At 40.1% G+C, this 18,380-nt stretch overlaps 1 long non-coding RNA gene across 4 annotated transcripts in view; it reads left to right on the top strand.

Annotated features, from left to right (window-relative positions):
* Window positions 1–17,989, top strand: part of LOC123346471 — a 247,359-nt gene extending 229,370 nt beyond the window's left edge. For all 4 annotated transcript variants that reach the window (XR_006572998.1, XR_006572999.1, XR_006572997.1 and 1 more), the window contains 2 exons: window positions 15,276–15,445; window positions 17,763–17,989. This is a non-coding gene — a long non-coding RNA (uncharacterized LOC123346471). The remainder of the gene's footprint in view (window positions 1–15,275; window positions 15,446–17,762) is intronic.
* The last annotated feature ends 391 nt before the right edge of the window (window positions 17,990–18,380 follow it).

Genomic DNA, 18,380 nt, shown 5'->3' on the forward strand with positions numbered 1-18,380 from the left:
TTAAAGGAATCAATATGTTACTCTAAGACTAGGCTAGAAAACATTTCATCGTATTATGCATGCAGACAGCTGTAAAATATATTTTGGGTATTTGAAGAATGTGTGAAACTTACCACTTAGTAGCATTAAAATATTATAAGTCTTGCATCAAAAGACAGACTGGATCTGTGGTTCATTACAGTAGAGTAAAGTGACACCTATTAATTCTACATCATTCTGTGGTAACACAGGAGCTAATGCTTTTTGGAGGTCCTTATTTCCTGTGGAAATAATAGCTTCTGTTTGCCAGCCAGCTTGGCATAGCTCTTAAAATCACACTCTCTTATCGCTGAACCTCACCGACTTGCAGGAAGTAATGATGTTAGGTGAATGTTATAAAGGTTGAGTGAATTTTTGAAATGACAGATCTCTTCCTTCTTCCCTTAGCAGATTGGTGAGGTGGTTTGATGTACAATGAAATATTGATTTCTCACACGTCAACAGCTATGGAATATCTTCGTTTCCGGGTTTTCTTTTTTCTCATTATAAATAATCCCCAAAAAACCTCTGACATTTTTTTAAGTTTTTAAGTTTTTAAGACTTTTTAAGTTCTCCCTGAAGGGTAAACTGTGGCCATTACTTCTCAATACAATCAGACTTTCCGGAGTTCTCCCCCACAAATGTCTATCTAATACCTGAAGGGTTGAAAACATAATGCTATGGTGTCAATCAAACAATTGAAAGCCTTTTTTTCTGTGTCATAGGGATCATGCTGTGCCTTTGGGATCCCTACTGTAGAATTCTGTGCCCTTAGAGAGTTTCGTTGTCTTCATGGCAGAATTAAAAGTTCTTCAGCAAGCTTTTCAAATCAAGTGATGTGATCTGTGAGGCATGCCTTTAGGTGCAGGACAAATAATAAATACTTAAGTACGGTAGTGATTTGGACTACTGCTATATACTACTGTAGTACTCTCTTGTGAGAATGAGGGTCCAGTGGTTAGGGTGCTAGCCTGGATTGGGAGACCCAGATTCAATTCTTTGTTCTGTCACAGGCTTCCATTGTAGTCTTGGGTGGGAGAGAGTCCCTCTGTACGTCAGTTTCCCATCCATAAAATGGGGACAATAGCACGTCCCTATCAAACAAGGATGCTGTGAGAATAAATGCATTGAAGATTGTGAGGTGCTCCTATGTTATGCTATGTTATGCTAAGTACCATAAATGCATATAAGGTTATTTCTCTGTTGGTAGAAGTCCCTTTAATGTCATTACCAAAGGATCCAGATTTTAGTTGTGGGGGCCCACGAGAGAGGGCTGAATTTCGCCTTAAAAGGATGTCTCAATGGAGAAACGAAATAGTGGTGAACATGTTTTGTTTGGGCAAAAGACTCCCATGGAGCGCCAAGGAAAAAACTTCTTAATGTGGTAGGCCAGTGATCCAGGCCACAGTAAAGAAATATCTAAACCAATTCTGAAGGCTTCTCAAAGGTAAATAATGTGTTAATTGAAAACCCTCCAGCCCATTGCACTCGGTTGTTAAAGAAAATTGATTGACCTCTGGCTTTCTGTCCTTTTCCTTTCCCTTTCAAGCTAGTCCTACCAAATGCTGGACCTCATTGCTTTCTGTTCCTTTGCTTCCTTTCTCGCTGGGGGAAATTAAATCCCCTGGGCCTGAGAAAAGGAATGTGAAGGAAAAGAAATGCAGCATGTTAGAAGGACACCGCAAAGGGATTTTAAATTTTTTACAAAATCATTCTCCCTCACCGTCAGAGTGAAGGAAACAAAAGGGCAAGTACGGGAGGGATATTGACAGAGCTGAGCAAAATGTTCACAGTTCCTCAGAGTCATGGGTATCATGCTTGGCTTCACTACAGACTCGCAGCATGTTCACTGAAAGGCGTCCTCAGGGTTCATGTAACTCTCAAGTGAAACTGAGCTCAGGCCTTGTCCACACATAAATTTATACCAGTATAGTTAAACCAGTGCAAGACCCTGTGGCCCTGGAGGGCGGGGGGAATTAATTTTTAATATCTGTTAATTAATATCTATTAAAATCCTAGGGTGAAATGAAGATTTCATTGGAGTCATTAGTAAAACTTTCATTAATTTCAATGGGCCAGGCTTTCATTCCTAGTGTAGAAAAGTCAGTTGTATTTTTAATGTGTGATGGCCAGTCAAGGTAAACCCTAGGAAGGACCATAGGGGTTCCTCAACCAGGTAATGACTACAGTTTCACTGCAAAAAAGAGGTGGTTTTTTTTACACTGAAATAACTAATTTGAGATGTACATTCATAGCAGAGCCAAAACACAGGTAGTTTGTACCTGGATGTAGTTAGTCGAGGTCAATCCCTATTACGCCCCCACCCCACCCTCCGATTGACCATGGCTAGCTACATGGAGGTACAAACAGTGTTTAACAGTGTAATGTCAAAACTACATCTTGTCTACACTGGGGTTTCAATGTGTGTTATTACATGCTCGCTAATATGTATTAATAAACACCTATTCTCCTAGTGTCACCTTTGAGGACACTTTATTTTCGTTTGAGTAGCTTGTTTTGGTTAAGCTTAAACTTCTCCCCATTGAATTTAAGCTAAATCAAAATAAGTCTGGTGTCACTGTATTCCCCCTCCGCGTTTCAGCAAGGGCACCCACTCTAGGCTCCCAACTCCATTTCCTCATTTGGGTGGAGAAACCCCTCTCCTTCCGGACTGGGGTATTTCAAGGCTTCCCTGTTCCCTGCACTATGAATTCCACACCAAAGAGAGCACCTGAGGAGGCCTGCTCATATTTTCTCCTCAGAGTCTATAAACAGCGTAATTGCCACAATTATAATATCATAACATTCCTATGGTCTACATTAGTACCGCCTCCCCCTTAAAGAAGTTACATACAATCCCAAACTAATACATAAACATTTTCAGTTTTAATACAATGAACTTCTAACATACTTAAACTTACTTCAGTAAGGTTTGTCCGGGATAGTATAAGAAATTGCCATATCTGTTGCAGCTGGTTTAAACGAAAGTAAGAATATCCACAAAGTCTTTTGCACCAGTTTAACTAAAACAACTTAAAACAACACCCAACACCACCCAGAACGGCGCAATTCTTTGTATGGATGAGTCCTCAGTGTGATTCAGTTTATGTATTTGCATTACAGTCATGCAAACTTGCATGAGTTTCTGAGGTGAGAATTTTCATCCACAAGGCTCATTTTTGTCTCGTTTTGAGAATTTGTTTATTTGTGGATTTAGGGGGAAGCACAAACCCATCTGGGCTGAAACCAAAGAAAAAATGTACATGAAAGTGTAAAAATCTACACTTCTAGAGAGATCACCAAGTTTTGCACAGCTCTAAGCTAGTGACAAAACACAGAGTGGTTATTGCTTTGTTCATGATATAAGACCTACTTTTAATATGAGCTCTACAGTTAGAGCAGGACAAATAATGAATCTTTCAGTTCACTGTAATTCTGGGCCGGGGAAAGTTTGGGTTGAACTGCAAACAACATTTTTCAAATCTTTTGGTGAATCAAAAAGTCAGAGAAAAATGTCAAGTTGGGTCCTATGAAGCTCCGTGAGACTGCCGATTTGCCTTCTCTTCCTTCCCCGCTTCTTCCCACATACTCACAGGGGTAGGGAATGAACTGTAACTTACAGGAGATGGAGCATTAAATTACTTAAGAAGGTCATTTACTCAAGTGTGACAATATAATATTTTCTAAATACCCAACATTCACAGACAGAGCTATTTCAGTAGCAGGTGAAGCATTTATCTTAGTTGATTATCTGGGCATGGGGAAGAAGGGAAATTTATCTACAAGAGTTATCATCACTCTGAGCCCTCCCCACCCCCCCGCCGCCCTGCCCTCACAGAATGGAAGGAGGGTTTTGGTTTAATTTAAAACCCCAGATTCTCTGCTAAATTTTATTTTCCTTTTCAGTTGTTTGCAGCTTAATGTCTATTTGATGGGGTAAAGCGAATAAGAAGCAGCTGGGTGCAGTAGATCCCATTCTCAGTCACATGAAGCCCCCTTTACTGCCACTTAAAGGCTACTTGAAGCTACTTTGTGGCTACTTAGGCCTTGCTCCCTGAGAATGACCTTTGACCAAAGAGATGGTGTATGGAACTGCACTGACCCCACTCCAGCCCCCAGTCTAGGGAATACGTTTGGGATGAGCCAGGGAGCAGATGTGTCTGGAGTGCACTGAGCTGTGGCTATTCTCCACTTCTCAAGATCCACAGAGGATCACTGGAAGCAGAGCATAAACTAAAGACACCTAAGGGAGGGACTAGACATGCCTAAAATACAAGGAGCGAAAAAGTGACTTAACATTGCCTTCCTGCGCTCTTCATTGCTAGTAGAGCTGGTTGGAAAATGGATTTTCTCTCCCACAAAAAATGTTGAGATTTTCGTTTTTTCCTCCCAAATTGGGACAGAAAGCCAAAGTTTTTCTAAAATAAAATTCCAGAAAATAATTTGTTTCAGGTCAATTGAAATTTAAATGAAACATTCTGAATTTATTTAAATGAAATGGTTCAGTCATGTATTATTTTTATTTTTTTGAAATGTAAAATGAAGCAAATTTAGAAACTTATTTTGAAATGAAAAATAGACATTTTCTGTTCCAAAAATGTTAAAATGGCATATTTTCAACACATTTTCCAATTTTTTAGAGCAAAATTTCAGGAAAATGTAGTTTAATTGAAATAGAATTTTCAATAGAAAACTTTTTGATGACACTTTTTCATTTGGCTCTTTAGTTTAGTCCCCTGAAGGCAGGAACAGAAGAACTGAGAATATCCAGGCCATCAATGGCTATTAGCTAGGATGGGCAGAAGCTAGGAATGGGTAACAGGGGATGGATCACTTGATGATTACCTGCTCTGTTCTTTCCCTGTGAAGCACCTGGCATTGGCCACTGTTGGAAGACAGGATACTGGGCTAGATGGACCTTTGATCTGACTCAGAATGACCGTTCTTATATTCTTACATTATGTTAATGACTATATGGGAGATGTTCAGTGCATCTGAGTGAGAAATGGGGACCTCTCCTTAGTACCCTGTAGTGACATTTTAATCATCTGACCAAAGCACCACCTCTTTGCCATTGCCCTTGTCACTACTGGTTTAGGTTAAGCTCATTTGAGTCTGGTTGTGGTTTTCTTTTCACCCCATTTTAGCTTTAATTTCTAGAATCATAGGCCAGGAAGGGACCTCGAGAGATCTGGTCCAGTCCCTTGCATTCATGGCAGGACTAAGTATTATCTGGACCATCCCTGGCAGGTGTTTGTCTAAATCTAAAAATCTCCACAACCTCCCTAGGCAATTTATTTCAGTGCTTAACCACCCTGACAGTTAGGAAGTTTTTCCTAATGTCCAACCTAATCCTCCCTTGCTGCAATTTAAGCCCATTGCTTCTTGTCCTATCCTCGGAGGTTAAGAAGAACAATTTTTCTCCCTCCTTGTAACAACCTTTTATGTACCTGAGAACTGTTAGCATGTCCCCTTTCAGTCTTCTCTTTTCCAGACTAAACAAACCCCATTTTTTCAATCTTCCCTCATAGGTCATGTTTTCTAGACCTCTAATCATTTTTGTTGCTGTTCTCTGGACTCTCTCCAATTTGTCCACATCTTTCCTGAAATATTCTCAGCATAGAGTTCAGCCTGCAGAGAGAGCTGTGGCTGCAATAACTGGCTCAGAGAGACGGAGAGGGAGCGGGATTCGCTTTCTGAATTCACAGCAATGTTTAAATTCGTAGATCCAAGGCCCAGAAGGGACTACTGTGATCATGTGGTCTGACTTGCTGTATAACACAGACCAGAGAACTGCCCCCAAATAATTCCTAGAGCAGAGCTTTTAGAAAAACATCCAATCTTGAGTTAAAAATTGGCAGTGATGGGGAGTAAGGTCTCTATATTTATTAATTAAAACCACAGCTCTGCCAGTCTGGGAGGGATAGATAAGGAGGAATTAACCAATTTCTAGTAAACCCCTCAAATTTAGGAACATAGGAATTTCCAAACTAGAGATCAGATGTTTCGATGGCAACTACAGTAGATTTTTCTAACTTTCTTGAGCAGTTTCTTGCTAGCATTCTCTGCCTACGTCTTGCTATGTGAATCCAAGAATTTGTAAGAGATCAGTCTTAAGAAACAAACAAAAAAATCCACCACCACCACCACTAAATAGTATTTAAAGGCTAGTTATAAATGATTAGAGATGCTTTGAAATGGAACAGGTTATACACAAATATCGCACTGACGATGAAATCAAAAGAAAAATTTAAAAGCCAAAATCTAGCTCATTAATCCATAAACTCACTACCTAAGAGCCCCCACAGAGAAAAATAAATTGAAACTAGATAGTATAATTTATTATAATCCCTTTGGCAGTATGTGTCAATTTTTTTCCTTTCTATGTGGGATTTGAACTTCTACATACTGATTGATTGATTACTAACTAAGATCAAAGTTGTTAACTTTTATCTTTTCAAAACTATAGGGCTGATAAACTGATAGGATGGAAATATATACCCTTAATAGTGAAGGGTATCTGTAATCTGACAACCATTTCACATGTTATATTATAGCAATTCATACTGGAATTTTATTTTTGTTACCGATGAATGTCATACCACAGATGTGACACAGGAAACATGATAGCACTCATTCACACCATGTTTAAATGACTTCAATCCACAGAGACAGATGGGAGTTATTTCATAATTATTAAATTTCAGTATTTCAGAAAGGAAAAGAATGACATCTTCTGTATAAAATGTGCCTAACTAAAAGAGAATGCAAGGTACCTCTGGCCAAGTATGGCTTAGGAATATGGCGTATACAAGGTTGTATGTGTATAATATCTTTATATTTGCCTGCAAAAATCTGTGTTTTTACAGACTCAGCAGTGAAATACAGGCAAATGATCGGCCTATAGCTGCTGGCAAAAGATAATTTTGGCACAGGACATAGGGGTAAAACTTATGAAAAGTGCCATGGGAATCTTTAATGTTCACTTAGACAGGACCTCACTTTATCTTTTACTTTATTTTTATTTTTTAAGTTTCATCCAAATGCCGCCATACACATTGTATGGAACTCAACATATTTACTTTAGAAAGTTCAACCACTGAGATAATCCTGTTGGCATTTAAACCTCTGAATTCAAGGGAATCTAGTTATTTCAAATCTTGGCCCAAATCCCAATATATTGATCATTAAACCATCTCCTCCACTAGCAGGCAGTGATTGCTCAGGGAAGTTGTCCATAGGAAGATGGAGAATTTGAGGCAAATTAAGGATATGAGGGACACAGCAAAGAATCCTGCAACCTGAAGTTGGTGCACATGGAGGGTGCTGAGCATCTTACCAGACTGGGTCTAAAGGCAAGAGTCTTTCCTCATTTACATCATCTTGGTCATCACTGGGAATAGAACCTATGACTTCCAGAGCTATAAGATTGAGCCTCTACAGCTTGAGACAGAAGAGAAGCTTTTCTAACCAGAGCTGGAGCCTCCCATGCCCTCCAGGGACTAGGTACAGAATGTGATGCATAACACACACTGAGTGGGTTACACAAGTCCTGAAAAAAAGAGAGGGCTCTGATGCCTTAAAAAGAGTGAAAGTTAACAAGCATGATAGAGGGTCCAAACATGGCAAACAAATCCAACTTAAAATGGATTTTAATTTAATACTTATTTACAATTTGCATTTATTCTTATGGTCCAAAACCCAGAATCTTTTTAATTCAGAAAAGGGATCGGTTTAATCAAAGTAAGAAAGAAAACATTTTTTAAATATTTTCTTGTGCTTTGTCTGAGTAGCTTTATTTGTTCCAAAGGGAAGGGGTTTCTTCTTTCTTGAGTGGTGAAGAATCTCAGGTTAGTTCACACAAAAATTCAGTGTGTAGTGCACAGCAAGGTAGGCGAAAGAGTGAATTATGACAAAGAAAGTGATGGATTGAGCCCTAAATAATTGCAGGAGTGTGTGTCTTCATGTGTGTAATAGAATAGGTTGGACTGGGAAACAAGTTGTGGGGGGGGACCAAATTTATTTTAATGGATTCTCTATTTTCTCTTGTCAGAGCAACATTGATTGAAGAACCTTAGTGTGCTATTTTCAAAGGTAGTCTATTCCCCCTCTCAGGCGAGTGTGCGCCTGTGTATAACGTGAAGCTAAAATGTGTATATATAGTTGTATACAGATATGTGTATGTTTAATTTTGTTTATTCCATTATGTCTGTATGTAAAAAGACACCTCTCCAAGCCTCTGGGTGCCATAACATAATTAATAATGCAATCAGATCCCAGCCTCATTACAAGTCATTTCACAGGAACTCAGCCAGTCAGATGTAGGCACTTATATACTCTTCTCTCCCTCCCCCCATGTTATGGGAAGCATACTCTCCAGAAATCCAATCAAAGGGAGGTCTTGCAGCATGCCTGGAAGGTGGTTTGTTTTTTGGTTGTTTGCTCTTTAAAAAAGAGTGCCCATTCCAAGCTTTGGGCCTCCGTGACAAAAATCTTTAATAAGTCGGTGGCGGCCCAGGGAATAGAACCCAGGTTGCTGGTAGTTGTTCACATGAATGATTGTACCAAGTCAGCAGACTGAGCCAGAAAAGGGTAAATAACGTGACTTTTTTGAAAGCAATAATTGCGCCCACTGTTGAGCACTCCTGAACAGTAATATATTTTTTCCCCTTTCTGTTAAATAAAGAAATAACTGAACAGAAAGACTCTACACAGGCAAGTTTTTACAGCATCCAGAACTGGGGACAATGAGCCCTCAGCGATTGATTTTGTTTCCAGGCTCCCATCAGGCTCCTTGCTCTACTGTTCATTATAACCAAGCCAGTCTTACAATATTTCAACAATCTTTCCCCTTGAACAGTGCATGCACTTTCTTTTGTGTTTGTTCCATGTAGCTTGTTGAAGTCTCGTCTCATTAGTCCACTGCCATAGGCTAATAGGCTGCAAAATTTCAAACATAATAATACAAGCAGAAGCTGTAAAGGGGGCGCGCGCCGGTCTGTGGAGATCATTCTCCTCGGCTCTTCTAATTCCCCAACAAATCCTTAACTGAAGGGGCCAAAGACAACTAGCAATCGAGAGACTAGTGTAGCAAATACAAGAGTAAATAAAGTACTTAGACATTACAACAGTCCCAAGAGTATATGTGTCAGTGCTGAGCCATCTATGGGCATGTCCCATGAGTTGCTTGACCTGCAAAAGGAGTGGAATGATCCTTTAGAGAGACCGAGTCTTTGTACCAGTAGCCAAAGGCATCTGAAGGAACAATGCCCAACTTAGTTTTTCCATTAAGGGGTGGAGGATGGGACTGTTGACCGTATGGTTGATAAGAGCACTAGAACTCATTTGTTTGGTAATAATTCAGTCTCTGTAACAGGATAACTGACTGACCCTGTGAACTTGTATTTCATCCTAGGGATCAAAACATTTGGTATTAATACTGTTGTTTTCCTGGAGCTCCCTTATAGTTTAATCATTAAAATATCATAGCAAGTATTAATATTAAGACGAAGAATACACAGCATGGCTGAAATAAAATGCAGTTCCTGGTGTAAAAAATGGGAACTGACTGCCTAGGAAGGAGTACTGCAGAAAAGGATATGGGGGTTACAGTGGATCACAAGCTAAATATGAGTCAACAGTGTAACTGTCACAAGAAAAGCGAGCAACATTCTGGGATCTATTAGCCGGGATGTTGTAAGCAAGACAGGAGAAGTAATTCTTCCACTCTACTCTGTGCTGATAAGGCATCAGCTGGAGTACTGTATCCAGTTCTGAACACCACCACTCTTTGGGGAAGATGTGAGCAAACTGGAGAGAGTCCAGAAAAGGGCAACAAAAATTATTTAAGGCCTAGAAAACATGACCTATGAGGAAAGATTGAAAAATTGAATTTATTTAATCTTGAAAAGAGAAGATGGGGGGGGGGGGGAACATAAGTCTTCAACTACATAAAGGTTGTTATAAAGAGGAGATTGATAAATTGTTCTTAACAGTTGAGAACAAGACAAGGAATAATGGGCTTAAATTGCAGCCAGGGAGATTTAGGTTAGACTAGGAAAAACTTCCTGACTGTCAGGGTAGCTAAGCACTGCAACAAATTACCTAGGGATGTTGTGGAATCCCCGTCACCGGAGGGCTTTCGGAACAAACACTTGTCACAGATTGTCTAATACTTAGTCCTGCCTCAGTGCAGGGAACAGGACTCAATGACCTATCTAGGTCCCTTCCATTGCTACATTTCTATGGGTCAATGATGTGTCCTACTTGTCCTATCAGTAGGATCTGGGACTAACTCTCCTATAGTTTCACATTCTGAATATCTGTAGTCCAGGAGTCTTAACATTCCATCTGTCCTGGAGGGTAAATTCTGTTAAAATTGCACTGAGTTCCTGTTTAAATAAAAGGACAAGTCCTTCCTGCAGGTCAGGCGGGATTTTAATGTTCCCAGGACTGTATGTCACTACAGACAGCAAAAGGAGCATTAACTTTGTGGTTTAAAAGTCCAGTCAGTAAATGAATCATCTATCCTGAAGTGTGATTAGCAATCAGAAGAAGACAATCCAAGCAGCAGAAACACCCTCTCTAACTAAATGGACTGTCACAACATTTAACTTTTTTATTGCTGGCAGCGAGCACTCTGTCAAAGACTGCAAGGGAGAAACAAGGGGAGAGGGGTAGGAATAGCAGGTAGCTGACAACTGAAATTATGCTTCTTAGGTTATTGTTGTTCCTGCATCCTGTGGGTTGAAAGGCCAACATCAAAATATTATGGCTTTCAGAATGTCATAATTATAGTATCTTGACTCATGCTTGTCTTCGCTCTGTGCCTCTGCCTTTGTCTTTCTATTCATCTCTTTAATGTACTATAATTATGTCTTCAGAGTGGATCAATTATCTCACAATAGGGAAACAAATTACCATCATTATCTCCGATTATTCTTTAACTTTTTTCTTTGATCCTTTTTTCCCTCCTCCTAGGGACAAAAAATGTAGTTCTCGTTCAGCATGTCTTTGCTGTTCTTTGCATTGTTCATATGTTCGGAAGTAAATCATCTGTCAGCTGTGGAATTGTTCTTCTCTTTACTGTTATTCCCTAGTTCTGCTTATTGTTAGACTCATTGCCTTTTGTATATTCAAATGAGTTTATTAGAAATGCAGAGCTCCAATAAGACCGAAGTTCAGAAGGATATAGTGTCCTTTTAATCTCTTAGCTTCCCAACCAAAGTACTTATGGCAAATTAACACACGCAATCTCCATAAGAATAACATTAGTATCTGCTGGAGTTATTAGTCTATTGTGCCAGTAATCCACAGGTCAAAGCTCCCTAAATCTATGCTAATGTGAATAGCTAATGGTTCCTTTTGTTCCAGTGATTCATGAATTGCCAAATTACTTCATACCCTTCCACCACCAATATAAATATACCTAATGAAAATCACATTATTTAAAAATTATACTAAGCTAACATGAAGGGTTAGATTTAAGGTGACTAAAGCAAAGAAACTCAGAGTTTAAACTTCCAGTGTCTCCTTTACTTGCCCCATTGAATATTACATAGAAATCACTTTTGACACTACGTACAATATCATACACCCAATCTTGCCTTCCTTTGTGTAGCCAAAAGTGAGGTTCGGGCCCCTGAAGGCCAATCCTGCTAGACTTATCTCACTAAGTCTTCAGCGGTAATCAGTGGGGCTACTTGCATGAGCTGGATTTAGCTCATTGTGTGGAAAGGCTGTGAGGAAATGTTTTCCTGTGGAATATTGGTACTTTCCATTCAGGTCCTGCCTGGAAGCCATGAGTGAAACCCAGGTATCCAAGCCTTGCAAAATGGCTAGTTCGAATTTGGTTCTAGATTTCTTTTGAATCACTCAGCCCCATGTCATAAGAATGTAAGAGCAGCCATACTGGGTCAGACCATGGTCCACCTTGCCTAGTATCCTGTCTGTGACAGTGGCCCATACCAGAACTTCAAGGGAAGTGTACAGAACAGGTCAATTATGGAATGATCCACCCATCTTCCACTCCCACTTCTGGTAGCCAGAGGTTTAGGGTCACCCCAAGCATGGAGCTGTGGCCTTGTCCATCTTGAGTAATAGCCATTGATGGACCTATTCTCCATGAACTTATCTAATTTTTTTCTGAACCCAGTTATACTTTCGGCCATCACAACATCCCATGGCAACACGTTGCACAGGTTAGTTGTGCATTGTGTGAAAAAAGTACATTTTTGAGATGGCACAACCAGAACTGGGCACAGTATTCAAGGTGTGGTTGCGTCATGGATCTATCTAGTGGCATTATATTTTCTGCCTCATTTTCTATGTCTTTCCTAATAATTCCTAACATAGTTAGACTTTTTGACTGCCGCTGTATACTCAGCAGAAATTTTCAGAGAATTGTCCGCAGTGACTTCAAGATCTCCTTTGTTGGATAGTAGCAGCTTATTTAGACTCCATCATTATATATGTATACTTGGGGTTATTTTTTCCAGCATGCACTACTTTTCACTTACCAATATTGAATTTCATCAGTCATTTTGTTGCCCAATCACCCCGTTTTGTGAGATCCCTTTGTAACTCCTTAGTCAGCTTTGGATTTAACTATCGTGAGTAATTTTGTATCATCTGCAAACTTTGCCACCTCAGTGAGATTACTCCTTTTCCCAGGTCATTTATGAATATGTTGAACAGCACTGGTCCCTATGCAGATCCTTAGGGAACCCAGATATTTATCTCTCTCCATTGTGAAAATTGAGCATTTATTCCTACCCTTTGTTTCCTATCTTTTAACCAGTTACTGAGCCATGAGAGGACCATCCCTCTCATCCATGGCTACTTAGTTTTCTTAAAGCCTTTGGTAAGGGCCTTGTCAAAAATCCAAGTTCACTATATTGAATGAATCAGCCTCATTCACATTCTTGTTGCTCTAACTCTAATTAGGGCTGTCAGACAATTTAAAAAATTAATTGCGATTAATCACAAGATTTAAAAAAATAGTCACAATTAGTTGTGCTTTCAATTAGATGGTTAGTAATAGAATATCATTTATTTACATATTTTGGATGTTTTCATTACAACACAGAAGACAAAGTGTACAGTGCTCATTTTACTTTATTATTTTTATTACAAATATTTGCACTGTAAGAAAGATAAACAAAAGAAATAGTATTTTTCAATTCACCTTATACAAGTACTGTGCTGTAGTGTAATCTCTTTCTAGTGACAGTGCAACTTACAAATATAGAATTGATTTGTATTATTTTTACTTAACTGCACTCAAAAATAAACCATGCAACACCGTAGAGCCTACAAGTCCACTCGGTCCTACTTCTTGTTCAACCAATCACTATGACAAACACGTTTGTTTACATTTACAGGAGATAAAGCTGCCTGCTTCTTATTTACAACGTTGCATGGGGGCTGATCTTGCTGGGGAGCTCATGGCCATCCTGCAGCCCTCTGGCCATTCCTGGCTCATCAGGGTGTCATTTCAGATTTTGGTTCGGTGTGAGTGAGTGTGTATATGTTGGTGGGGGTGGGGATGTGTGTTGGAAGAGCACTGTCTCTTTAAGCAGAGCAGGCAGGAGCCTGAATGCTTTTTCAGCCAGCAGCAGCTGCTGTCAGCAGCATTCACCCTGAGCCAGCAGCAGCAGACGGGCTTCCCATGTTCCCCAGTTCAGCGGTGACTGGGTACATGGGTGAGGGGAGGGAGACACCCCACCATCAGGCCCCCGCTCTGCGAAGCAAACAGGAGGCAAGTTCCTGGTCCGGAGCAGCTTGGCTGCATGGGATCAGGGAGCAGGAGGAGGGGCACCCCAGCCCTGGCGGTACACCGTGGCACCACCATGAGCACAGTTCCCTGAGCAGTGGCCCCCCTTGTTCACCCCTAAAGCTGGCCATGTCCAGCAGGGAGGGGATAGTGCAAGGGACTAGGCTCATCTCTCCTCCCTGGAAGGTGTTTAACTGTCTTTCCCAAATCACAACAGCCAGTCCCTCCCTCCTCACCCAGCCACTGCCAAGTCCCGTCTCCAGAGGTGTGCAATTAACGCTCATTAAAAATAAACATATTAATTTGAGTTAATTGTATGTATTAACTGCAATTAATTGACCACCCTTATTTTAATAGATTGGTGAGGCATGGCTTTCCTTTACCAAAGCTGTGTTGACTCTTCTCCAGCAAGTTGTGTTGATCTATGTGTCTGATAATTCTGTTCTTCACTATAATTTCTTTACTATAGTTGCTGCCAATTTGCTTGGTACTGAAGTTAGGCTCACCAGCCTGTAATTGCCAGGATTGTCACTGGAGCCCTTTTTAAAAATTAGCATTACATTAGCTACCTCTCCGAATACGTTAGACTCTGGACTGAATATCTGGCTTTTCGTAACAGGAATTTCTACTAAAAAAGGTTTGTCATGGTCACTCTTGTGTAAATCCAGCCATTTATTTCTGAGTTCCTGTCTCGATTTTAGGCAGTATCCTTCTTGTTCTGATTACTTTTATCTCCATTTCTCATTGCCTCTGCTCCATCCTGATATGCTAAAGAACTGAAACGCATGAGAAATGGGCAAATACTTGCTTAGTTCTTATGGTCACACACACACCTGTTATTGCGGCTTGAAAATTATATCTTTGTGTCTGATTCCATCTCCCCACAATTAAGAGATTTAAAACATTTCATTTTATTTTCATCCTGATACAGCTGGAGAATACTAATTGCTATACCCTGCCCCAACTTTTTGGGCCTTGTAGTAGATGCTGTTAGGAGTACAATGCGGCTTCTGTGGGGAAGTGGGGAGAAACTTCATTATAACTAATATGACTCTGGTGAAAGAGGCTGAGCATCGGACATGCTCGTTCTGGACCATCTATACTAAATAAAAACTGGAACAAACCTCTGACATTCAACTGGAAAGTCAGTTGCCTCTGAGTGAGTTCATACAACTTTGGAGCTTGATGTTTGTTTACTAAAAGGATTGTTTTAAATTGTGACCCATGTCCTATTCTACTGAGTCTTATGCAGTGGAGCTAAAGTGCACTACTGTGTCTTGCATTCAACTCTAGAAAATGACAGCTCTACTGTGGGTGACAAACTCCTTATACATTATAATACTGTCTTTAATCTATAAACATGGATGGTTTTGTGCTTGTTTTGCCAAGTGGTATTGAGCTGGAAGGTGAGGGACAAGGAGAAGTGGATTATATTATGCACAAGGATGAAAACTTACAATGTGCTTTTGTTGACAACTTTCAGGAAAGGGTTCTCCCAGGAGCTATCTGTGAGCTCCAGGCTTTTGTTCTAGCTGTTGATGTGACTGTGAGCCGTCTATCCACTGAGGTCACCTTTGGAGAAATGTGAAGCAGAAGAAAATTACTTTGTTGGGAAATTAAACAAGTGACAGTGATTGAAATTGCTACTGCCGTGTAACTATCAGTGCAACCTCAGTAGTAACAGGTTTGCTTATAGAAATGGACATCTTAAAAAAGCACTAATCAATAGGTTCCTTGATAATCGACCAAATGATGGAACACAGGAGAGCTGCAGGAAGTGTGAAACATAAATGGGAAAATGTCAATAGGTATGTGGGAGCTTAGGGATAAAACATTCATTCGTTATTACATAGGGCTACCTGTGAAGCCCATTCAGAAACTACAGCTAAATACACAATGCATCTGCCTGCATTTAAAGTGCCGTGAGCATAATGATGTACGCACGCTACAGCAATGGGCCATGCTTTCCATGGGCTGGCAGTTTGCTTCTAGGTGATTAACCATAAAGAACTGAGAGTTTAGAATCTGGCAGACTCAGAAACCGCCTCTCCTCAATCCCATGCTCCATTGCACCAGTTGTGATTTGTTAGAATGCTCCTGCTGTTAATTCCCCAGGGATGAACTCGGGGTCTCTGGAGTTCAGTTTAACAGTTGGTCCATCTGAGCCTGTATCTGATTAGGGGTGTGGTGTAAGATGCTACTCTTCCATTTCTCATTCCTTTTTATTTGGGATTTCCCCCAAGTTGGGTGTGTGTTCTCTGTGTCAAGAGGACTTGGGGCAGTGTTAGTTTATGTAAGGCCACCCGGGTACCACAGTGATGGGTATAGAATAATTTTTGTAGTAATAGTAACTTACTTACTGTGATCCAGACAATAACCCGTGAGCAACACAGATTTTCCACTGCCTCTGAAAAGTGGCAGCCTTGCATTCATCCACCAATAGACAAATTCATGGAAGCATGAGGGGTGGTTTTGTGACCGGTAGGTGGAGTTTGCAGTGACTTACTATGGAAAGGAGTAATGCCAAGCAAATTCTGCCATATCTTTCTGGTGATCAATGCATTGGAATGTAAATTGTTAAAATTGCTTTGCCTTGTAAGCCAATAGGATTTAAAATGCCCCACAGCTTCTAGATAAGATCTTAGTAGTAGTTTATTTAAGGAACTTTGTCATCAGCTGTTTTCTCCAAATGTACAAGCTAGTTACCAATGTCATTAGACCAGCATGGAAAAACCTACTTTGATGACTGCCGTATGTCAGGTAATGAAGAACAGCCACATTTAAAAAAAACATAGAAACATATAAAAGAGGAACTCAAATGAAACTTAAGATCAGTCCCAAACCTATCCTTGATGAAACTCCTTTGGGTAAGAACAGTTACTTCAGGGATGCATCTTGTCCAATGCATTTCTACTATGTCAAACTATCATTAATATTCAATGACATCCAGTGCATCCACACTGTATTATTTATCATTTGTTACACACTGATGCACTTAGCACTTTAAAAATAAAGGCAGTCTCTGCCTCCAACAGCTTACAGTCTAAGTCCCTATATCTGCAATTCATTGCAAAATAGACATATAATGTATGTCAGAATTCCTAAGGTAGCTGAGAGTTCTGTGTTCTATCTTCAGAAAGCTTCTGGAGAAGTGATGCACCTTTCACCACAGAGATGAATGGATTAGTTTAAAAAAAAACCAAAGGGTAGATTTCAAAGAGGGTCTGTCTCTGCTGACTGTATTTCTGCCCGCATCTTTCCACACCAAACCATCAAGTGCAGCCAAAAATAATATAGTATGTTACATAATGAGGTATTGTAAAAGCTACTATGAGGGACTGAAAAGGCAGACTTCCATCACACTGGGTTAGGGACCAAAGCTGATAGGTCTGATTCTTAGTTGCTCTGCAGATTGTGTAGTGATTTACACCACTGGAACACGGTGTGTGGACATGCTACCAGTGAAGAATGATAGTCCTATACACCTGCTTTGAATGTATGGGTGAATGACTTCACAAGCAAAGGGCAATGCAGAACTGGACCCAACATTTGGTTTTGTTATAAATGTATTCAAGAGAGCCGATTAAACAAATTAGTAGGAATATTCTCCATGTACAATGGTTGTGTTTAAAGAATTAATAGCTTTGGATAAATGAGGATGATAGCATAGTATTTGCAGTATTCCCTATAATAGGTGTCCTCAGAAGTGATTATATATAGGGACTACTGCACCAATGGAGGTAATGTTATTTAAGGTAAAATGGCAAAGGTCTAAAGGGTGACCCCAGTGTTTTTTGAGTCTGCCATTATGGCTGGATCTAGTGTCACAGAGACTAAGGTGGAAAAAGAAGAAGCATCAGCCAAACACAGAGCTCATTTCCGTCATGCTGCCAATGCCAGATGTTTCAGTTCAGTTCTTAACAAAGAAACACCCTACTGTGCCAACAACTAAAATAAGATTTGTCAACAGGATGGAATTCAACTTATTACACGCTTGAGCACCCATTAGAAGAAGAGAAGGTGATGCATGATTGTTGCTTCCAGCATGTGGTTAGTGAGGAAGAAATGCTACACCTCCAAAGCAGGCAATAATAGAAAACATCTGCCTCATTTTCAGTTCTACGGAGACCGCTATCCAGGATATGTCCTCTGACATAGCTGCTCAGAAGCAGGTCATTCCTCTCATCAAACTCCTCAAGTACCATCTGGATCTGAGAAATGTTTTTTTTTTTGGGGTGGAGGGGGAATGGGGATCATTATACAGTTCTCCCTTGTGGACAGTACACACACAAAAAGATCACGGAGATTGGGATCTGCAACCATATAAGTGTTACATAATGGCTGCATTCCTAGCCCATCATTTAAAGTTTGACCGTTCTCACTAGACTTAGTAAAGTTGAGAACTATTATGATGCATATTCAGTAATGGGAGTTACCTTGGGAGTTTTAACTAATATTAATATAGTTTAATTCAGTTTTAACCAATGTATTTCTTTCTCCTTCTGCTGCTTCTGGTCAGTACACTGATGTTCCATAGTGTCAGGTGATTGAAAATGACCCTTTTACAGATATCCCCTGCTTTAATAAT

The sequence above is a fragment of the Mauremys mutica genome, chromosome 12 (assembly GCF_020497125.1).
Source record: "Mauremys mutica isolate MM-2020 ecotype Southern chromosome 12, ASM2049712v1, whole genome shotgun sequence".
NCBI classification, from domain to species: Eukaryota; Metazoa; Chordata; order Testudines; family Geoemydidae; genus Mauremys; species Mauremys mutica.